At 50.9% G+C, this 24,858-nt stretch overlaps 1 protein-coding gene across 6 annotated transcripts in view; it reads right to left on the reverse strand.

Annotated features, from left to right (window-relative positions):
- Positions 1 to 24,858, reverse strand: part of KIF16B (kinesin family member 16B) — a 3,050,718-nt gene that overhangs the window by 2,101,613 nt on the left and 924,247 nt on the right. The gene's annotated exons all lie outside the window — the stretch shown is intronic.

Here is a 24,858-nt window from a genome sequence, read left to right on the forward strand (position 1 = left end):
CGATGTAGATGTGTTGAGTGAGGGAGGCACAGATATCAGAAGGGAGAGCATTTGAAAGATTTGAGCCCCGGAGTTTCGGGCCCCGGAGGGAGAAGTAATGGAAACGTGAGGGGGCTCATGGAGGTTTGGGAGAAGGAAGATGAAGATGCTCACAGCTGAGAATGCATGCAGGGAATAAGGAGAGATAAGAGAAGAGTGATAGGTGCAATATTCATTTTTCACCGGCCATTTTTTTGATGGGTTAAACATTTTTTCCCTCAAAAAACCCATCGAAAAACAAAGGGGTGTGTGTGCCAGGCTATATAAGGGACGTGGGGGGTGGGAATAGAGTCACAATCCATTCGGGAGGCATGGGGAGGAACCCCCAAAAAAGAAAGAACACTTTTGATGGGTTTTATTTGAAAAATATATTTTTGGCAAAAAGAAAATATTGAAAAATGACTGTTGAAAAATGAACATAGAACAGAGAGATATGGGGGCGGGCCACGTTTGCTCTTAAAAACAATAGACAGTGGAAACAGAGAAGGGAATCTAAGGGGAGAAGGAAGATCGAAACAAGAGTTTTTAAGAGAAGAACAAGGAGAATAAAAAAGACAAATCGCAAAATTGAAAATAAAACAGACCATGTTTCCTGAGGGACGCAAAGGCTTCAGTCCCCCCGCTCATGGATCTGCTTGATGAGTTTGCGGCAATATCAGGATTCACGATAAACATGACAACATCGATAGGCCTGAATCTATCTGAACCACTACACGTGGTAAACGCCCTTCATAACACTTACTCCCTCAGATGTGAAAGCTCCAAAATCACCAACCTTGGGGTGCACTTGACCCCGACCTACGGAAAGCCAACATTACCCCCTTTACTAAAAGAAGTTAAAGAAGATCTACAGAAATGGGGCCTCCAAGAAATATCATGGTTAGGGCGTATAAGGGCAGTCAAAATGACTTTGCTCCCGAGGCTTCTCTACACACTACAGGCGTTCCCACTGTTCATCCCAGACCGAGACTTATTAAATTTGCAGAAAGAGATCAGCCGCTTCACCTGGCAGTGGAAAACGCCCAGAATCCAACATAAGAGCCTCACTCGGGGCAAACAGTTGGGTGGCCTTGGACTCCCATCTATGATAAGATATTATCGGGCAACCCAAATTGCCCCCATCCTGAGCTGGACCAAACCACCCGACCCCCACAAGTGGCAAGACATTGAACAACTGTTCTCGGAAGCCCCCCCTCTCTCATCTTCCCTTCCTCCAGGGGGAGATGCAAACTTCCCAGAAGCCCCTTCTCCCATTCACAAAGGCAACGCTCCAATGTTGGGATAGACAGTATAAACTAAAGGGGGCCCTACCAGGGCTGGGACCCCTCTCCCCAATTACACAAAATCGTCAAAAGAGGGCCCCCTGAGACTGCAAGAGCTCTACAACGATAATATCCCATTGACATTCGCCCAATGCAAAGAAAGGTTTAATCTACCCAAGACCGAGAGGTTTCGTTATACACAATTACGGCATTGTATCACCAACCCGACCGTTAAGAAAGCTGCTACTAGGCCACCGTCAGGCATAGAGCGGACAGCTGTGGAAGGCCAACGCTCACAGAGAGTAACAAGTTGCTATCGCCTCCTAGAAAATGTCCCAGAAGATGAGAAACTCCCATATATGATGGCTTGGGAGAGAGAACTAGGAATTAAGATACCTCCGGAAGCTTGGCAGAGAATTTGGGATAGAGCACACAAGTCCTCTAGATGCACGTCTGTGAAGGAATGTACACTCAAAATCTGTTACCGTTTGTATTTCTCACCGCAGAGATTACATGCGATAATCCCGGAATACCCGGACACGTGCTGGCACGGCTGCAGGGCAAAGGGAGACTTGGGCCATCTCTGGTGGCACTGCCCAGTCATACAAACTTACTGGTTAGAGATTAGGGCTAAAATCAAGTACATATGCGGGATCTTTCTCCCCATGAACCCATTAGTAATGCTATTGGTGATTCACCAGAGGACGGGTCCTACCCCCGCTCTGTCCCTAGTGCCCGCTTGATCACCCAACTACTCGAGCATGCTTTTGGAAGGAAATAGAGGGCCCGCACATAGCACACTGGTGGGTAAAGGTATGGGAAATCCTGGTTGATGGATAAATTAACGGCTGCAATACAAGGTCAGACATCCAAATTCAAAACCATATGGGGCCCTTTCCTAGACCACATCGCGGAAAAAGAACATATGTTCTTCCAACCGAGAACGCCTTTAGAACAGGGAAAATGATCAGCAAGCGGTCATCTGGTAATGAGAGGGACAGCCCTTCACGGGGCCTGCAATGAAATGGTTGTGTCCATGGTGAGGTTCCTTCCCCCTCCCTTTTCTTTTTTTTTCTTTTTTGTTCCCCCGTGCATTCCTTAACTTAGAGAATCACTAGTTATTAAGCAACCTATACTATCCCCAGAGGATAACTACGAACTTTATACATTTGATGAATTATAAAGATGTTAAAATGAAATGTTGACTTTGAATTGAGAAATTAATTGTTGTCATATTTGCAGAGAAACTATGAACTCATTCACCTCACAAATGCTGCCGGAATTGACAGAACTGAGGAATTGCAAAAGCTACTGGACTAGACTGATGATTCATAGTCTTTGAAATGAATTATGCTGGCACTGGTAACGGCATTTGATGAATTTAATGTTTGTACAATGTTTCAATAAAAAAGATTTTGACAAAAAAAAGAAAAGAAAACAGACAAGCGAGGTGGGATGCTGGAAGACCAACCAACAGAGCAGAGCAATAATGTGAGAAAAAAAAAAGAAAAAGATAATACGTTTAATAGCCTGGAAAGCGAGAAAGAGCTGGAAGTTAAAGAGATTACAGACTTTAGTAATACAGACAGACTTTAGTAGTACAAAGCATATAAGAAAAGTTACGCCTGGAGTCGAAGATCACACTCAAATTAGTTGACAGAGGGATAAGGGATGGGAGAAGAGAAAAGAAAGAGCAGATATGGGAACTTGAGCAGGAAGGGGAGGCAGGGGGAAAATTATTGAATTTCTGTTTTTTGGAGCGGTTAAGGCAAAGGTAGCGAGAGGAAATCAAAGATTCAATAACCGAGAAGAGATACAGTGTGGAGGGAGTCCGAGCAGAACGAAAAGGAGAGAATGATCTGCGAACCATCCCCAATGAAATGGCATGAAAGATTAAAAGAGTCGATGAGTGAGGAAAGTGGGTTAGTGTAGTGCGAGAAACCCGAGGGTATCCTCACTCCTATTCTCAGGGGATCCTCTTCTCAGGTGGCTAGGGAAACGCCATCGATTTTGGATCCTGAACCTGGGGGTGGAGAAGCAAGGGAGGATCACCTGGGTGGAGGGTCCTTGGGGATTAGGAGAGACATGGTATCCCCCTTTTCCTATTGAAGACCAACCTAATTCTCCCCCGACCTTTATAGGCTATTGCACAACATCTCCCCCTCACTTTTCCACACTTTACCTATTACAGTACTGGGACAAGGAAGAGGCAACGAGGAGTAATGAGCACTAGCACCTTTCACCACTATAGTACTGGGATGAGGAAGATGCCTGCAAAGTACTGTGAAAGTCAGGCATGGCACTTTAAATATGGTCCGGCAAGTTCAATTGCGAGCTTACACGTGCAAGCTGTAAGTGGTTACAGGTGTACAAAAGGAGACCAAAGGAGCAACCGGGAGGTGGGTGTGAGAGCCGTGAGAATGGGCTGGAAAGAAAAGAAAAGAAAGAGAATCTGTCATGTGTTGCAGCGCCAGGTGTGAGCAATTGGAAGCCGAGGTGGTGTGGTAGCAACAAGGGCTGCGGCAGACAAATTTAAGCGAAGGACCCCATGCCGTTTGGGTCATGTCCTGTGTTTAGCAAGGAAGCTCGTGCTCCTGGGTGCAGCGGTTGTTCAGAGGAAATCAGTGCCGTGCTGGACCATTCTCCTGGAGGCTCAGAAGAATGCTGGGTAACCACAAAGCAAAGTAAGACTTTCAGAGTGCCTAAAGGGCAGGCAGACTCCCTGTTGTGAAGTCGGAAACAGTGGACGTCGCAGTCCAGGGTCGCTGTGTCAGCGGAACACTTCATTAAAATGGTGCGTTTCAGTAATCCTAGAAACACTGGATTGCTGTAAATGCGAACACTTAACTCTAATACAACAGTAGCAGTGGAACGTAAAGTAAATCCTGTGTTGAACCGATAATCATTGAAAAGCCTGTCCGCTAACAGAAGGTATGCAAGCAGAAACAAAGTAACACCCCTTTATACAATTGTTCAAATCTTCCGGCAAATGAAAGGCAAGTCACATGTGAGAGTTTCATGAACAATAAAAGTGCTTCTTTGCATCCCATATCAATTAAACGGTTCCAAGTGAGTAAAAGGGCGAATTAGAAAACACGCATTACCAAAGCCGAAAGACTGTTGATATCTTTGTAAAAGACTGCTGGAGTAGATTATTGTTCGTCCCTTACAAAAGTCAAAGGATCGAGTAAAATATTGAATTGTGAACAGAATGTGTTATAATATTGAATGCCAAACTGAATAAAGCCTTTGTGGGCAAAGCTGTTCACTGATGAAAGTCAAATGTAAATGTGCCCATTTGAAAATAACCTGCAGAAAAGAATGCAAGTGTGAAAGAGTGCAACAGAGAGGTGGGAAATTGATAAGACCACCACACAGTGAGTTATATTAATGGAAACATTGTGGCAAGCCCAAAGACTGGTATGAAGCATGCAACCCTTTTATGGCAAAGCCAAGAGGCTGACCAGGAGAAACCAAGAGAGTGTGAAGCTGCACATACAGTGTGGGCTGAAAAGCGTAGGGTTCCTGGTTGTGCGACCTGTGATGGTGGACCATGCAGTCTGACAACTGCGCCTAGACCAGGGAACCCTAAAATCTGAAAACCAAAGACATTGGGAAATACACCAAGGAGGAACACTGTAAGTGACCTATTGATACAATCCAGAGGAAAGTTCAAGTTGATCTGGAGTTGTGTTGAACTTTTGAAAACCAGAGACAAGTATAAGTTGCTACGTTGAAGTCTTGGGGAAGGACACCCAGAGACTCGAGGAATTGCAGATGCTGTCTTGAGGACCCCTTTCTTTTTTAACTGTGTTACCTTGAACTTGGGGAAGGGAACTCTGAGGTTTGTGTGGAACTGTATTGCTTTGAACTTTGAGAAAGGTAATTTGAGACTTTTTGTGGAACTTTCTTGAACTTGGGGAAGGGCAGCTTTAAAGGAAGCGGGAGCTGGAAGAAGCTCAGAACTTTGTTTTGATCACCATTTCTTTGATTATTGGCATCTCTACACAATGTTTAGCTTTGGTTGTGAGGGCAAGAATAGGTTTTGGACACAGCAGACATTTAAGTTGAACTCTTTGACTCAGACTTTCCTTAGTTTCATTCAGGTAGGGAAATCCCACCTTAGCATAGGGCAAGTAAGGTCTTGTACCATCCTGACATTTGATTTAAAAGAACATTGATGTATGAACTTTTAATCTGTTGTCTGTGTCTTGCTTCATGATGCCTTCACAGTAGATAGAGAATAAGAGGGGTCCAGAACAGATCCTTGACGGACACCGTAGAGGAAGGGAGGGAGAGGTGCTACCAGACCAAGAGAGAAGTCCAAAAGGATCAAAATAGAGAAGAGCTTACTGTGATAGGAAGACAGCAGAGTCAGACCCATGAAGAAGAGCAGTCTCCATGGAATATGCAGGAAGGAAACCATATTGAGTAGAAGGGAGAAGAGTGTTGTTGAAGGTGAGGAGGGTGTCAGAATTCCGCTTCACAGACCCCGTAGTGTAGAAGAATTCTTCCCACTAATGTATTCCTCTGAATGTTATAACACACATCCAAATGGATCAATTAATTGAAAGATTGGGTCCCCCCTGAGACCACTGTGGATGTAGAAAGAAATAAGCACAATTAGCATCTATTACACATAAGTCTTCAGACAATTGTAAGATACTGTGCCCACACTAACCTGACTAGTAAGAAAACAGGCTTTAGCAGAAAAAACAACCACAATCAAATTAAAGGCGGTCTCCAATGGATATCCTGTAAAAGAAACAACCACTATGACTCTACAATTTACTAGGAACAGATGAGCAGAATGTGCAGAGAACATAACAGGACAACCACCTTACCGGGGGGAAAATTTCAGGGATGTGGTACTTGAAGGAAGAGTTGTTTCTTCGGCCGAATTGCCAGAAACACAGACGAAATGAGGAAAATCTCCTTAATACACTTTTATGAGTGTGTGGATATTGAAAGACTCCCGCGCTGCAGCAGAGGCTGTTTCCAGTTCCCACGGCGCAACAGAGATTGTTCCCACTTCCGTGTTGCAGCGGAGGCAGGCTCCGGCTTCCAAGTTACCGCGGATGTTGTTCTGACTCCCGCGTAACAGCAGAGGCTGTCCCACGGCACAGCAGAGGCTGTCCCACAGCACAGCGGAGGCTGTCCCACAGCACAGCGGAGGCTGTTCCCAAATACACGTTGGTCTATAAACCATGTTCTAACAAGCAAGGAGCGCCTGAACGATTCAATTGAGTTCCAAGAGGAACACAGATTAATCAATATCTAAAGGTCTCCAATTTCAGTCTGGGTCGTAAACCAATGCGGCAAAAACAAGAACCGACGAGGATAGCAAGAAGGAATCCAGGGACGAGATGACAAGTTCGTAACCAGAGAGACAAGCACCTGAAGACAAAAGGGAAATCCAAACCAGGTAAGTTCCAATTCCAAGGTCAAAGATAGCCAAAAACACGCAAGACAAGAAAACGAATGCCAAAATGCTTGATCAGAAGCACTGAGCAACTGAGGAGGCGGGGCTAAATAGCCAGGATCACGTGATCAACGTCGTGATCCCAAATGAGCGTTGCGTCCTTAGCAACGCGTTGTCTAGCTTCCATGGCAATCTCCAGTTGCCGCGAAAAACAGGGTTTTGTACTAATATACCCTGCCGTCCAATGCCTCTCATTTGGTTGTTTCTCCTCAGGGTTTTAGCTGTATGAGATGTACGTAAACTGCTTCTTAAACATGTATGCATGGCAGAGGGATTGGTTGTAGACACACGTTCCAGAGGTTTTGAGAGGAATGGTAGAAGGGATACAGGACCAATGTTTAAAGAAATAGATTGGTCCAAAGAGGGCTTTTTAAAGAACAGGAATGATGGTGGCATGTTTGAAAGATGATGGGAAAATAAAAGTGAGAAGGGAGGCATTAATGATGGCGGTAAGATATGGTGCGAGTAAGGGATAGATCTGAGGAACAAGAGTAGCACGGACAGGATCAAGAGGTGAAACAGTAGGATGTGCCTAAGAGAGTAAAGTCAATATATCAGAGTTAGTCAGAGTGGAGAAGGAGGAAGAGGAAAGAATTGGAACATGCTGATGATCAGAAGGGGGAGTCTGAGAGATTGGCCAGGCAGATTGAAGGAAAAATGAATAAAAAAAATAAGTGAAACGTGGTGTGATGAATCTGATGGAGACAGTTTTCCAGGTGGTAACCCCCTCCCATATGACGAGGGGCGGTGGCCTCAAGTATACCCACTTCATTGGGATAGACGCAGTATCCCTGCCAATCAATAGATCCTAAATCCCCTTCATACAACTCTAAGAATAATAACTTCCCTAATGAGCTTACAGGTTGCACTTATCCTGCCAGTCCCCTAGAAAGTACTGGGACGAGGAGGAATAGGAGTATCCTGAATGAAGATTACTCTCCCAGTACTGCAACAAGGAAGAGGCTGTCAGCATTGTAGTCTTTCCTCAACAACTGAGATGAGAAAGAGGCAAGGAGTAAGGATGATCGCTCCCCATGAGAAACACTGTCAGCAGTCTAGTCCTTCCCCAGATCTAATTGGCCAGAGCAAATATTAAAAGGAGGAAAGACTCAGGAATGTGAAAGGTGCTCTCTGGAGGACCTGCCTGTAGGAATCCTGTGCTGGAGAGAGAGGAGCTTTTTACTGCTGTGCCAAAAGAAGGGGGAACCCTTACATACCAACTACCTGTGGGGAGCTGAAAGGTGTCAATGAAGCCAGTATAACCCCTCCAGGAAGAAGGGGAACCCCTGGTTATCATCAGAGTGCCACAGCTCAGAATGGACTGCAGTCTTCAACAGTGAGGGGGAAACTAGAGATAGACTATTTATTTGCCCAGCTGGGGTGAAGCCCATTGAAGTTTATGGGAATAAGTCTGAAGAACTTTGCTGGCATGAGAGGGTTTGTCCTATCAGAGGCTGCTGCTATTTCGTAGAAGTCACCACGGGGCTAGTGGCATTTGGAAGCACGAATCAATGTTTCGGAGCCAAGGGCTCACCAGCAAGGAAGCAGAGGAACGATGCGCAAGCAGGACGTGCCGCAGACACTTCAGGAGCCAAGGGAAGATTCCTGGGTGCACAGCAACCAGAAAAAGCAGTGTTTCACTTACCGGGACTTAAAGCTCAAGTAAAGCTGCAAGAATAACCTTAACAACGTGAAAGCAGTCCAGAGTAGAAAGCAGGTGACAATGTCTTGCCACGTAAGTGTGAACGGGACCAAAGATGCCATACAGAGCCGGTGAGTCAGACCAAGCAAAGTGGGGACCCCAGTGCATTTCGGCGACCACGACAAATACAAACTGTAAACATTAAAGTCACAGAAACAAAGACATTAAAGAGACTGATTACAAACCAAGGAGGCATTTTATAAACAAGGATCCCAGCCATATATGAGTGCATGCAATCCAAATATGGGGGGGACCCAGAATGAATATCGAATCAACAATATGCACAATACCCAAGACGGTATATGTAGTTGTGGAAGTAAAAGAGGAACAGTTATCTGTGAATATAAGAAGTCAGGTAGGCGAGTAAACCAGGCAGTTACAAATCTATAGTAAGTCCCAAGAAAGGATATACAATTGTTTGCTAATCAAGAAGGAACTTTTGAAAGAAGAAACTATGACGCAAAGTATCTTTACACCTAACAAGAAAGGCAAAGAACTATGTGACTAAGAAACGTTGGCATTGAGGAAGAATCCAGGGGAAGGGAATCGCCCTCTGGAACCAAGGTTCTTTAACCTTGGAGAAATTATATGTTGGAGCTGTTCTATTTTCCTTCATGAACTCTTTTTGCAATCACCAGGTTAAAGACATTCTACTTTTCACCTTACAGTTTGATTTGTAATGGGAGGGTCAGGATAGAACGTTTGGATACAAGGACAGTTTTGATTTTGACATCCAGATATGGACAGAGCCTTAGTTTTTGGTTTTAGGTAGAGAAATGTCTCTTAGAGCAGGTTCAGAGAGGCCTTTTCCCAACCCGTTTTGTGTTAATAAAAGTCTTTAACCAAAAACATGGCAATTTTGTGCCTGTCTTTGATTTCTGACTCCTCACAGTGGAAACTTGATTTGATTTAGTCTGAAAAGTCAGAGGCAGAAAGTGTAGATGACAGAAGGGTCAAGGGGGTGGTGGGGAGGGAGGAGTAGTGAGTTGGGAGAGATGCCAAGCGTGATGACAAAGGGAAGTAGAAGAGAGGAAAAGTAAGGTTTGTTTGCAGCCAGTAAAGAAGCTTCATAAGTTGTTCCACTCACTCAACTTACACTGGCTATGCTTCAAGACTATAAACTCGAACTGCAGTTCACCAAGATCAGTGTCCCTTAGGAAGCAAAGATAGCTATGCAGTGGAGGATGGGGACTTCAAATTTGTCACTGAGTATTCCATCCCACGTTCGCAATCATCCATCACAGGGGATTGATCAGAGTTTGATGCGGATGGCTCTCAGCTCACTTCAAGTTCACTACCCGAGGCCACAACAGATAGCTTTGACGCCATAAACTAATTGGAACTCAAAAAAATATGTATTGGCCTGCAGGTATTTCATCCTATGCTGGCTAGCTGCCAGGTGATGGTGTTCATGGGCAACACTACAGCCCTCAAAACAAACCCACAAGGAGAGCATACTCTCCATCTCCTTCACCTGGATGTTGATCTCTGTAACTGAAGCAACCCCCAGGGATCCATCTGTCATGAGAACAGACCTATCGCCTCGCTTCCGAGTTACCCTCTTAACCTACCTCATCTGCCTTCTAGCTAACATTTTTCGCTTGCCTCTAACCTGCCCCCATACCTCACATTCTCTGCCTCCACTCTAGCACTTCATCCATCATAGGAAAACAAAGAGCAGACTCTTTTCTTGGGATTCACGATCAAGCCCTTGCCTGGATTGAATACTATCTGACACTTTGCCAATTATTTGTCACCTGGAAAAACAACAAGTCTAAACTCACGCATCTAACTGTTGGTATACCACAAAGAAAAGTCTTGGGTCCCCTACGCTTTACGCTCTACACCTGTGCTCTTAGGGCTCCAATCTCCTCCTTTTGGGTCTCGCAACAACTCTTTGCAGACAACACCCAAATCTTCTCCTCTTTCCTGAACTCTTCTCTGATTTCTCTATCAACATTTCCAACTGTCTCTCTGCCATTAAATGTTGGATGCCTTTGCACTGTGATGCTAAACTCTACCAAAACAGTGGTGCTCTTTTTCCCTGCCAAATATTCTGTCTCATCTCCTTCCCTGCCCATCCAGTTCTCACCCAACACTCTCCCCCTACTCTTCTTCAGCTAGAAACCTCTGTGTCACCTATAGACCTTCTCGCACATTCTCTACTTTCATCTTCAAAACTGCAACGGCGACTCACCTCAAACCTCCTAAATATTAGGAAAATGAGGCACCTCCTCCCTTTCAACATCAGCAAGCATCTCTTAACCACACTTGTCTTCTCCAAACTGGACTACTGTGCCAGCATGCTCTTTGGTCTCCCCAATGATGCTTTCTACTACTGCATACCGTCACCAGGCTGGATGACTAACAATGCAAGACAGGGCCAGATCTAAATCTCTTCTACTGGTTCACAAATCTATCCATGGTAAGGCATCACTGTATCTATCCAAATCTACCAGCCTTCTAGTAATCTACGTTCTCCCTCCTCGACTACCTTGTGGCACTTCACCCTCCCTGGGCTTCCACTCGTTTCTACACTTTCTCTCTTCTTGCTCCACTTGCATGAAATTCTCTTCCCCTAGACAGCCAAGAAACAGTCCACACTGATTTGTTCAAAACCAAACTAAAAACGTACCTCCTCGTCGCCTCTTAACCTATCTCTGATCTGCCTTGTAGATAACTATTTTCCCTTGCCTCAAACCTGCCTCAGTTCCGGTTAGGCAAAGTGTGTATGCCTACAGGTATAAGAAATCCAACCTTTGGTATAAGCTTGTACTACACAGTTTTGGTAGCGTGTTGAGCAGCCAGGCTTATCTCAAGAGGGCATCAATGGTCCATTTATAAAAAGGCCAACGTGTAACAACATATAACAGTGAATCAAACACTGTATTCAAAAACATACAAATGTATCTCTAGACAACTGGTAAATCTCAACAAAGCCCATTGCTAGCTTTTAGTGGTGTTAGTAGAACAAGGTGACTTCAAATCATAGGCATTGATTTTTGAAAGGAAACCTCGTAAAAAATGTGTCGACAGAAGTGACTCTATTTCCAGCCTTAGAATGTACAACCACAAGGTAATTCGTGTCCACTATTGTAACCTGGATACCTGATAGTCCGGCTAAGGCTTTCGTCAGGACACACAGGGGTGATTCCCGAGGGCCTTCAGGTCAAAAATATACCGAGAGTATTTCTAGAAAATCCTAAATTTATGAAAGGATTTAGCGGAGTTGGCAATAAATGTTCCAGTGACTGGGTTATTCTTATCATTGAAACAGCTGAGGAAGAAAGCAAAAAACAACAGGAAGATATCGATACCCTAGAAGAAAAGATAATAGCAGATTCAAGTATTCCTGAGGCTAAATTTGCACTAGAAGCAATGAATACAGAGATGGTAAAATTCCAAACTATAACATTGCACAAAAAAATATGGAAACTAAAGAAGGATATTGCAAATTACAAAGAAGAAATTACATATCCCCATTTGGTCCCCGGTTTTTTTCAACATAATATAAACCAGTCAAATTGGAATGGACAGCCTCAGCCAAGATCACAAAGGAACAGGAAGTTCGTGAGCTTTTCCAACAGTAGCGATTCAGACAGCTCTGTTAATGCCCCAAACACAAATGGTACGATCCAACCACAAAGGGGACAACAACAGTTTTTTCAATGACGTGGAAATTGGGGACGAAACAGACAATGGGGCAACCATGCCATGCGGACCTGCCAATGGATCCCGCCGCAAACCTGGTAACCCCCATTTTCAATTTGAGCAAACATGTACTACCAGATGAGATTTCGGTTCTCTCTAAGGGGTTATAGTTTGTCCCTGTATCTAGAGCAGATGTCTTCCAAACAGAAGTAGAAATGCGCAATTTCTTCAGCATTATTAGGTTGAAATATTTCTTCCATGACAAAAATGATCCTATACCTGATAACGACAACCGATCAGGAAAAAAAACCCTTTCAAATTTTACTCCATTGCAATCTATGGTATCACGAGAAATACTAGCCTTCGAGAACAAAATCCTAAGAGAAATGAGATTTCTATGTGCTAACAAGAACAAATGCCGAGATAATGCTGAGAGTGGTCTCTTTTACTCATATAGCATTACCTCTTATCTCAAGAGGGGTCAATGTGAGCTGTAGTGGAGTTACAACGAGACTTACAGTTACAAGTATTCAAATAAACTCTTACACTCAAGGTTTCTTGAATAAATAATTATTAATTTATTTATAAGTCAGTTCGAATAAGCCTTCTTTAGAAGGGAGCAATATAATAGTAGCAATCAAATATACTTCATGAAATACACACTTTCAGGCTGATTCATGGAATTAATGTGCACCGCAAATTCCGGCGCAGAGGTGCCAAAACGTGCGATTCGCAGTAAAAGTGCGAAAATCGCAGTGCAACTGCGAAAATCGCAGGGAAACCAGCGCACATCGATTCATGGAAGTCCGTGCGCGAGAAAAATATTGGATGTGCGCTGAAAAAGTGCGCGGCGCACGCCGGCGCACAGGCCATCCAACGGCATGTGCCACGGCCGCTGCGAAATCGCACATAGCGCGGCGCACATTACAAAAGTAGGCGGAACACGGGGCGTAACACTCGGAATGGGGAACAACGTGTGAAAATATGGGCGTCACGGGGGAAGTACAGGAGGCAAGTGCGCGGAACGCCCACACGCTCGCCTACAACTCGTATTCATGGAATCGAATAGGGCAAACCAGCGCACGGTCAAAGACGCACACAGGGCCAAACAAGTACGCCACAAGAAAGTAGGCGGTAGCGTCCCTGCGCCTGAAATACATGTGCGCCAAAATGTGCGCTAACAAAAAGCACCCATATACAGCTATGATGAATGATCCATACTGTGGCCCTCTAGGACAAATGAGGTGCAAAGGGGTACCGACAAACACGGACACCCGCTGTGTGAAAAATATCGTGTGCGCGTATTACGGGGTTCGTGGGAAGTTCCACACGCGATTGGCCTGGGCACGTGTATTTCGGGGTGCGCGGGAAGTTCCACACGCGAATTTGCAGGGTACGTGTATTTCGGTGTGCGCCTGAAGTTCCACATGCAATTTCAGCAGGGTACGTGTACTCCGGGTGCGCGGGAAATTCCACACGTGAATCCAGCAGCCTACGTGTATTTCGGGGGTGCCGGGGAGTCCCACACGTGAATTGGCCTTGTGGGTCCTCCCAGCTGTTCCCTCTACACCCTCCACTGCCCCTGCAGGCGGCCCACACCACAGGGGACTACCGTGCACCCCTGCACATGTCCCGCAGGCAGCCCATCCACCATGGCCATGCCCCCAAGCCAACCCACATGTCACCTTGCACTACTGCCCACCAACGCATGTCTCCCAGCACCCCTACCCCCCAGCAGTGCAGGGCACCCTCCACAAGGCCCCCACTCCTGTCCCCCTGCACCCCCACCCACCAGCAGTCAGGGGCACCCTCCACCACTCATGTCCAACTCATGTCCCCCTGCACCCGCACCCCCAGCACTGTGGGGCACCCTCCACCAGGCCCCCACTCATGTCTCCCACCCCTCCACCCCCCAGCAGTGCGATTTGCCTGGGTAGGTGTATTCCAGGGGTGCGCGGGTAGTCTTACACGGGATTTCATCAGGGTATGTGTATTATGGGTCCGCGTGAACTTCCACACGCGATATCAGCAGGGTACGTGTATTATGGGGTTCGCGGGAAGTTCCACACACGATTGCCCTGGGTACGTGTATTTCGGGGTGCGCAGGAAGTTTCACACGCAAATTTGCAGGGTACGTGTATTTCGGTGTGCGCGTGAAGTTCCACACGCAATTTCAGCAGGGTACGTGGTACGGGTATGTGTAATCCAGCAGCATACGTGCATTTCGGGGGTGCCGGGGAGTCCCACACGTAAATTGGCCGTGTGGGTCCTCCCAGCTGTTCCCTCTACACCCTCCACGGCCCCTGCAGGTGGCCCACACCACAGGGGACTACCCTGCACCCCTGCACATGTTCCGCAGGCAGCCCATCCACCATGGCCATGCCCCCCAGCCAACCCACATGTCACCTTGCACTACTGCCCACCAACTCATGTCCCCCTGCACCCGCACCCCCAGCACTGTAGGGCACCCTCCACCAGGACCCCACTACTGTCTCCCTGCACCCCCACACCCCAGCACTGTAGGGCACCCTCCACCAGGCCCCCACTCCTGTCTCCCTGTACCCCCACCCCCCAGCAGTGCAGGGCACCCTCCACCAGGCCCCCACTCCTGTCCCCCTGCACCCCCACACCCCAGCAGTGCAGGGCACCCTCCACCAGGCCCCCACTCCTGTCCGCCTGCACCCCCACCCCCCAGCACTGTAGGGCACCCTCCACCAGGCCCCCACTCCAGTCCCCCTGCACCCCCACACCCCAGCACTGTAGGGCACCCTCCACCAGGCCCCCACTCCTGTCTCCCAGCACCCACACCCCCCAGCACTGTAGGGCACCCTCCACCAGGCCCCCACTCCTGTTCCCCTTCATCCCCACCTCCCTGCATCCAGGGGCACCCTCCACCAGGCCCCCACTCCTGTCCCCCTGCACCCCCACCCCCATCACTGTAGGGCACCCTCCACCAGGCCCCCTCTCCTGTCTCCCAGCACCCCCACCCCCCAGCACTGTAGGGCACCCTCCACCAGGCCCCCACTCATGTCTCCCACCCCCCCCCACCCCCCAGCAGTGCGATTTGCCTGGGTACGTGTATTCCAGGGGTGCGCGGGTAGTCTTACACGGGATTTCATCAGGGTATGTGTATTATGGGTCCGCGTGAACTTCCACACGCGATATCAGCAGGGTACGTGTATTATGGGGTTCGCGGGAAGTTCCACACACGATTGCCCTGGGTACGTGTATTTCGGGGTGCGCAGGAAGTTTCACACGCAAATTTGCAGGGTACGTGTATTTCGGTGTGCGCGTGAAGTTCCACATGCAATTTCAGCAGGGTACGTGGTACGGGTATGCGTAATCCAGCAGCATACGTGCATTTCGGGGGTGCCGGGGAGTCCCACACGTAAATTGGCCGTGTGGGTCCTCCCAGCTGTTCCCTCTACACCCTCCACGGCCCCTGCAGGTGGCCCACACCACAGGGGACTACCCTGCACCCCTGCACATGTCCCGCAGGCAGCCCATCCACCATGGCCATGCCCCCCAGCCAACCCACATGTCACCTTGCACCACTGCCCACCAACGCAAGTCTCCCAGCACCCCCACCCCCCAGGGGCACCCTCCACCAGGCCCACACTCCTGTCTCCCTGCACCCCCACCCCCCCAGCAGTGCAGGGCACCCTCCACCAGGCCCCCACTCCTGTCCCCCTGCACCCCCACCCCCCAGCACTGTAGGGCACCCTCCACCAGGACCCCACTACTGTCTCCCTGCACCCCCACACCCCAGCACTGTAGGGAACCCTCCACCAGGCCCCCACTCCTGTCTCCCTGTACCCCCACCCCCCAGCAGTGCAGGGCACCCTCCACCAGGCCCCCACTCCTGTCCCCCTGCACCCCCACACCCCAGCAGTGCAGGGCACCCTCCACCAGGCCCGCACTCCTGTCCGCCTGCACCCCCACCCCCCAGCATTGTAGGGCACCCTCCACCAGGCCCCCACTCCTGTCCCCCTGCACCCCCACACCCCAGCACTGTAGGGCACCCTCCACCAGGCCCCCACTCCTGTCTCCCAGCACCCACACCCCCCAGCACTGTAGGGCACCCTCCACCAGGCCCCCACTCCTGTTCCCTTCATCCCCACCTCCCTGCATCCAGGGGCACCCTCCACCAGGCCCCCACTCCTGTCCCCCTGCACCCCCACCCCCATCACTGTAGGGCACCCTCCACCAGGCCCCCTCTCCTGTCTCCCAGCACCCCCACCCCCCAGCACTGTAGGGCACCCTCCACCAGGCCCCCACTCATGTCTCCCACCCCCCCCCACCCCCCAGCAGTGCGATTTGCCTGGGTACGTGTATTCCAGGGGTGCGCGGGTAGTCTTACAAGCGATTTCATCAGGGTACGTGTATTATGGGTCCGCGTGAACTTCCACACGCGATATCAGCAGGGTACGTGTATTCCAAGGTGCGCGGGAAATTCCACACGCGAATCCAGCAGCCTACGTGTATTCCGGGGGTGCCGTGGAGTCCTACACGTGAATCGGCCGTGTGGGTCCTCCCAGCTGTTCACTCTACACCCTCCCGGCCCCTGCAGGCGGCCCACACCACAGGGGACTACCCTGCACATGTCCCGTAGGCAGGCCATCCACCATGGCCATGCTCCCCAGCCAACCCACATGTCACCTTGCACAACTGCCCACCAACGCAAGTCTCCCTACACCCCCACCCCCCTGCATCCAGGGGCACCCTCCACCAGGCCCCCACTCCTGTCCCCCTGCACCCCCACCCTCCAGCACTGTAGGGCACTCTCCACCAGGCCCCCACTCATGTCTCCCACCCCCCCACCCCCCAGCAGTGCGATTTGCCTGGGTACGTGTATTCCAGGGGTGCGCGGGTAGTCTTACACGCAATTTCATCAGGGTACGTGTATTATGGGTCCGCGTGAACTTCCACACGCGATATCAGCAGGGTACGTGTATTCCAAGGTGCGCGGGAAATTCCACACACAAATCCAGCAGCCTACGTGTATTCCGGGGGTGCCGTGGAGTCCTACACGTGAATCGGCCGTGTGGGTCCTCCCAGCTGTTCACTCTACACCCTCCCGGCCCCTGCAGGCGGCCCACACCACAGGGGACTACCCTGCACATGTCCCGCAGGCAGGCCATCCACCATGGCCATGCCCCCCAGCCAACCCACATGTCACCTTGCACCACTGCCCACCAACGCAAGTCTCCCTGCACCCCCACCCCCCTGCATCCAGGGGCACCCTCCACTAGGCCCCCACTCCTGTCCCCCTGCACCCCCACCCCCCATCACTGTAGGGCACCCTCCACCAGGCCCCCACTCCTGTCCCCCTGCACCCCACCCCCCAGCACTGTAGGGCACCCTCCACCAGGCCCCCACTCCTGTCCCCCTGCACCCCCACCCCCCAGCACTGTGGGGCACCCTCCACCAGGCTCCCACTCCTGTCCCCCTGCACCCCCACCCCCCTGCATCCAGGGGCACCCTCCACCATGCCCCCACTCCTGTCTCCCTGCACCCCCACCCCCCCAGCAGTGCAGGGCACCCTCCATCAGGCCACCACTCATGTCCAACTGATATCCCCCTGCACCCCCACCCCCCAGCACTGTGGGGCACCCTCCACCAGGCCCCCACTCATGTCTCCCACCCCTCATCAGTGCGATTTGCCAGGGTACGTGTATTCCAGGAGTGCGCGGGTAGTCTTACACGCGATTTCATCAGGGTACGTGTATTATGAGGTTCGCGGGAAGTTCCACACGCGATTGCCCTGGGTACGTGTATTTCGGGGTGCGTGGGAAGTTTCACACGCGAATTTGCAGGGTACGTGTATTGCAGGGGTGGGCGGGAATATTTACTCGCGACTGGGCCTGGGAGAGCGTGTTATGTGTATTCCTGGGGTGGGCGGGAAGATTTACACGGTCGCCTACAACGCACACAAAAAAAAACGGTCCAATCCGGAAACACGTACGCCAGCATGAAGCAGGCGCACGTCCCGCGCAGCTTAAAAGAGTGCGCAAACAACAAACAAGCTCAGACGCCAGGATGAATATACCTTTCCTAGCAGCAGTGGGTGTGTTATACCGCAGGAGGAGGAGAAGGATAGTCGGGGCCAGAATCTTCACACCCAGAACCAGCCTATTTGGTATGCCTGATGACCAGGTGTATGGGAGGTACAGGTTTCCACCACACAATACTCAACCTGGTCAGTGAGTGGGAGGATGACCTCACATCACCCACCCTGTGCTCCCAAGCACTCAGCCTCCTGGAGAAGGTACTCAATGTACTGCACTTCTTGGCTACCGGATCATTTCAGCGGACAAGTACCATAGTGGGGGGGGGGTGTCACAGGCCACGCAGTCACGGTGCCTACACCAGGTGTTGGCCATCATCATTGCACGCCCATCAGTCCGCAGGCACATATACCTGCCCAGAACACCTGCAGAAAGGCAGGCTGTCAGCCAGGATTTCTACAGGGTGGCACAATTCCCCAAAGTGCTAGGTGCCATTGATTGCACATATGTGGCTCTACGTCCCCCCAGGGCATCTGAGCACATCTATCGAAACCGCAAGCACTGGCATTCCATCAACGTCCAGGTAGTATGTGATTCCAAGGGAATCATCACCTCAGTATATGCCAACTATCCAGGGTCCACCCACGACAGCTTCATTTACAGGATGTCAACCCTAAACCGGGACATGGAAGCTGGGCGGCATGGCGATGCATGGCTGCTGGGTGAGTATAAATGCCACAGCACACGCATGCATGACAGATACAGAGTAATGTCAATACCCCACTAATGATCCCCATCACCACCTCCCCAGGGGACAGTGCCTACGCTCTGAGCACCCACATGACGACGCCAATTCGGAACCCCATCACACCTCCAGAAGTAAGATACAACACAGCCCATTTTGAAACACGGGCATATTGGAGCGCACATTCGGAGTGCTCAAGTCACGCTTTCGCTCCCTTGACCGTTCTGGCGGGCAGCTGTTATACGCTCCCCCAGTAGTGTGCAGGATCATAGTGGCAGCATGTGTCCTGCACAATGTTGCAACACGCCGGGGCCTGGCTGTGGACATAGTGGTGCCCCCACATCCCCAACCACATGCACGCCCGCTGCGCATGGGAGGGGAAAGGGCACAGGGTGAGGCAGCCCGCACGCAGCTGGTGTCTAATTACTTCACATAGAAATCACACCCCTGTGGAGTGCACACAGCCCTGGCACATACCATCTGACAATCAATGATGACTCAATCTGACAATTATGATGAATTAAGGGACAGTCAACTGTCAGAACCATAGCAGCCTGAGATTGTTCATCATGAAGTGTCACAATGTGTGCATCCTACCTACACAAACACCACCAATGCAGTGTCATCAAAAGACACATTTCCATGCAGCAAAAATGAATACCCACTTGCAAAATACAACATGAGAACAGTGCCATGTCACCCAACCCCTCCCCGGCACGGCCACACAACACACCATGGCATGTCATGCTATGTGAGAGCAAACAAATGAATCCCCACAACATGACCCAAGTGTCACAAACTACAGTGTCCCTAATGGAAACTGGACACACATGAAATGCTCACAGTAATGCAGGACCAACAACACACATTACCAAATGCTTACCAATAATACTAATCACTTACACAACCTCCAACCTACCATAAACATGACAGTACAGACTTATAAAATGGTAGCCTCACTACCTGATAATGCCAGCACTTCGAACACTTCCAACTGTACAGTGTTAGCGCCACGCAAAAGTGTAGGTGCACTGCTTACAACATGGACTCCATTTCCAAAGTAGACCGCCTTGTGAAGACATGACAAATGGACCTGCAAATTAGGAGGATGAGATGGATGCAGAGGCACATATCAATACACCATGCAGTATAAAATACAACATCAATATGCACTAGGAATGTATACACAGTATTGACTACAGACTGCCCACACATCAAATGGGAGTCCAACGTCACCGTGTAAGTCAATGTCACTTGGGCACACCCTTTGCAAGCCTATGGAAACGGGAAGCAGGAGGGGTGTGTGTCGCACAAACCCAAGCATCTGACCCAAATTCAAGACAAGCCTGCATGTGCCCAGCCACAATACAGCGTATGCCCATGGGAGCCACACAAGGCAACACACTGTCCAAAAAATCAAAAAACAAAAATCAAAAATGGCCATGAATGGGCCCGGGGGGGTGGTGGGGGAGGCCACCCAGGAGGTCCGAAGACAGGGTGCACACCAAAACCCACCTGTGTGGATCTTGCGGAAAAAAAACCCTCCATGGGCTCATGGCCTGCACGGCTACCCTATTGTGGGAGAATCGCTGCTGTCGCTCTCCTCACCCTCTGCAGCTGCATCAGGAGGTGGTGGCACTATGGGAGGCAGCCCACGCAAAGCCCTAGTCTGGTCCTCCATGGCTGCAAGCATGCGGGTGTGGAAGGTCTGGTTCTGGAGGATAATTGTGCGGAGGTCCCCATGCAACAACTCACGGGATGCCCGGACCTCCTCCCTAGTTGCCTGCATCTCAGCTGAGAGCATACGTGCGAGCCGCTCCAGCTGCTGTTCTGTCCTCGTGTTAGCTGAAGCCTCAATCTCAACCAGAGTTACCCTGAGCTGACGGAGTTCCACCCTCAGGGCTTCCCTGTGGCCCTGGGACTCAATGGAAATGGCTTCCTGCAGAGTCTCCATTGCTGCCCGCCTGTCCCTGTTGGACACCAACATGTCCTCCCTGTGTGACTGGCTAATGGAGTCTGTTGCCTGCTGTAGTTGTTCAATCAGCCTTTCTTGGGGGACAATGGAAGTGGCCACCCTATCCATGGCCTGAGCCATCATCTCAGTCGATGCTGCCTGTTGGTTTGCCATACCGTATATGGATTGCTCCCATGTGGTATTGCCAGGTGGCGTACGGCCACCGCGTCGGCGGGCACCACACCTGTCTGGGGCAAGGCAAACTGCGCCTTGCTGTGCCGGCACTGCCTGAGGCTGCAGGACTGCATTCCCCCTCTGATCTGCTGGCCCAGCAACAGGATCAGATGTAGCGGAGTGTGACCCTGCATCCGTAACCACCAAAGGCAGACCTACCAACACTGACATCCCCATTGAGGGTTCTACCCCTGGTGCAGGTGGGTTGGACAGTACAGAATCCATCCCAGAAACACTTACCTGCGACGGCACGTAGGTCTCATCATCCGAATGGACACCTGAATAGAGCTCGGGGGAGGTGCACCCAGAGACACCCCTAGAGATGATGGTCTGCAGCAAGTGTGGGTTCTCACCCACCACCACACCACGTCCCTCACTTGTGCCCGGTCGGGCCTGAGACCCCTCCTGGGTCTGCACCATCTCCACAACCCCAGCAGTATCAAGTGCGTCATCCCCTGCAAAGACATGAAAGAAAAGAAATGGGAACAGGCATTAGCACCATGGCACACAATTAGGGCTGAGAAGCAACAGAAACAGTACTTCATTGACACATGTCCCACATGACTATAACCCTCCCATGCATGCACTGTCACTGCGTGTGAAGGGGAGGCAAATGGCACACATTGATGACACCAAGATGGAAGACCAACACGTTTGATGCATGCTGGCTAGCAGTGCCATCACACATTGGCCTGTGATTGGCATGTTCAATACACATACATGACACATGCCATCACACAGATGGCATGTACCCTAGCCATGTCACACATGTGACACTAGGACTGAGAAATGCCTAGTGAAAGTGGTGGAATGCAGACAATCAGCCTGAATGAACACAGAATAATATGCAACTATGTTGTGGCAAGATGACACTTCAAGGGCAACTGGCGTGAGGTTGGGCTGAATGTCTACTGTTGCCAGAAGGGATACTGCAACACCCAAATCCTGGTGCGCAGAATGTATTGGATGAAGCACATGGGTGACTCAAACCACTCAGGCACACACCCCCTCACCTGGCACTCAATCAGAAGCACTCACACACACACACACACACCATGCACATGGATGACACACACATGCATGTGCACTCACCGGACAATGCCTCGTAATCTGGCAGGTCTCCCACGCCTTGGATCTGTTCCTCCGTGACGTAGGTCCCAGCAACATACTCATGTGGAGTGAGTTCTATGTCCTCTGCTGGAGACCCACCTCCAGTCACTAGAGTTGCGGCATGACTGGAGGCCAGCTTTTTCTTTGCCCTGCGCTTCAGGTCATTCCAGCGCTTGTAGCAATCATTAGCTGTGCGCCTCACGAATCCAAGGGCACTTATGAGTTCCGCGATGGTCTGCCAGTGTGCCTGACGTTGTGCAGGTGTGGTCTTGCATCCTGCAGTAATCACCATTTCGCTGTCATGTGCGGACACATACTCCACAAGTGCATCAAGTTCGGCCTGATTGAAGCTGGGCTTCCTTGGTGGGCCGGACTGTGTAGCCGTGTCTGGGGAATCGGCCTGTACTGGACGAGCACTCTTCCTCTTCCGCTTGGAAGGTGGTGGTGATACTGAGTGTCCTACGCCGCTCTGGACACTAGGGGCAGGAGCCCCGGTGGACTGTGGACTAGGAGTGTGGGAATGAACACTCACCATGTGACTTGGTGCAGGCATTAGCTGAAGTGTGATGTAGACAGGGGGAACGTCAGCAGGATGGACTAGGACCGACACTGTCCTGGCTGGGAGACTCAGAGCTGGGGTGGATGGAGCCGCAGCTGCCCCTGCAGCCTCCCCACCCTGCCTACTCGGGGCAGCAGATGACATAGCTGCCCCTGATCCATGTGGGCTGGTGACACCAACGTGCACCGCCACATGTTGCCTATACCTGCTGACCTGGAAGTCAGCCATGGAGTCACCCTGTGCCAGGTCTGGTGCCACAATGGGCTGGTCCAACAAGGGCTGAGCAGGGATGGTGTCGGCCACGTTACCCTCAACCAGGGGGGGGGCATGGGTGTCCCTGACTGGTCACCGACACATGGGGGGCTAGGGGCACACTGCAAGTCCCGGCCACTTCCCCTACCGTATCCACCACGGCCACCTCTTGTGGCTCGCCCACCTTTGACACCCTTACCGCGTGCTCGCCTCACAACCATGGCACTGATGTTGTTGTGCGTATGGGAGTTGCAGTAAACTATTGTCCTGGGCAATTGGGGGTCAAAGGGGTAGGGTACTAGATGGAATTCGTAACCTAGTGCTCTAGCAAGGCTGTATGTGACCCGTGGGGGAAGATGACGTGTCACGCAAAGCACAGGCACCCCGAAAAAGGGAGATAATGTGCACCCAACCCCTCCTAGACCACGTGCGTGGAAAAATAAACCTGCACTACGCTGTGGCACCCAGAAACACAAAAATGAACGTATGCGTGTCACACGCAGCCTAGACCGACCTCTGAAGGGGTAGGCAACACACGGGGCAAGCACAGATGTCAAATACGTGCGTGACTCAACGTCTGCCAGGAAAAAACGTGTGAAAAATACCCCCGCCAAAAGAAGAATTGCACGCTGTCTGAGGAGACAGGACAACAGGAGAAGTGAACGCTGTTTGAGGAAACAGGCCCAGGAAAAAGACAAAAAGAGAAAACGCTGTCAGAGGTAACAGGGAGTACGAACTTGAAACGCTGTGAAGTAAATCGCCTGTGAACCGACAAGAAGTACAGATTTCACCCACTCGCTCTCCACGAAAATCACGTACAAGGAAATGGCGTTCTACACGTACCTTTTAAACATGCCCACACGTCCAGCGTCACTTCCGCGTGTACGCGCTAAGGCCCCATCCTCCAATTACACGAGCTGACACTCTGAGGTGCAGTCATTGGACGTGTAACATGCACCCGTGTACAGGGAAACGCCTGCGCACGCACGTCACAGACGCGCATACGCACTGGTGGCCTTTGGGCCAATTAATTCACGTACCTGTGCTGATGCGCTTACGCGCTAAGGCCCTTTCCTCGAATTACACGCAGACGTGCTGGATTTTCACGTGCCAAATCACTCCGTATCAAGCTGGCCACGCGTAAGCACACGGAAGACCACGCTCCTGCCCAGAAGACCGAATTACTGCCCCCCAGAGCCCCGAGCACGCTTCCACCTGCCATCTGCTGCTGCCTGATTGCCTGCTGCCCACGTGCCCTGCCATTTGCTGCCTGCACATCAGCCAGGGGTGCTGTTGCTGTGACCACCCCTGCTGGAACCGAAGACTCCCGACTGGGATTCCATCGCTCCACAGACCAGCCCCAGGACCCAGTTGCCCACCCACTCCTGCCTCTGAGGTTGTCATGTCGGGCACTGCAACATCTGGCACCACTGACAACCCCCGGCCAGAGAGGCAGAGGGGCACCAGCTTCACTGCCACCGAAGTTGGTGTCCTGGTGGAGCAAGTCCTGGGGCAGTATGATGCCCTCTTCGGAAGTTTGCGCGCCGACAAGGAAGGACAGACTCGGATCTGGATGGACATCGTGACTGCCATCAACGCGGAGGGGGTGGCAGTCCAACTATTCCATCATGTCAAGAACCGCTGGGAGGACTTCAGGTCCAGGACCCTCAACAAGGCCCGGCGCCTCTTGAAGGCAGCGGATGTTAAGGGGCGCCGGGGCCACTTGTCGGACGATCAGATGAGGGTCCTGGAACGCATATTCCCAGCGCTCCACGTCCAGGTCCTTGAGAGGCAGACCCGTCTGGAGTCGAGCGATAAGTGTACATGCATCATGATTGTGAGCTGTGCGTGTGGTGATGT

This window comes from Ambystoma mexicanum, chromosome 4q (genome assembly GCF_040938575.1).
Source record: "Ambystoma mexicanum isolate Mex_15411 chromosome 4q, UKY_AmexF1_1, whole genome shotgun sequence".
Taxonomy (NCBI): domain Eukaryota; kingdom Metazoa; phylum Chordata; class Amphibia; order Caudata; family Ambystomatidae; genus Ambystoma; species Ambystoma mexicanum.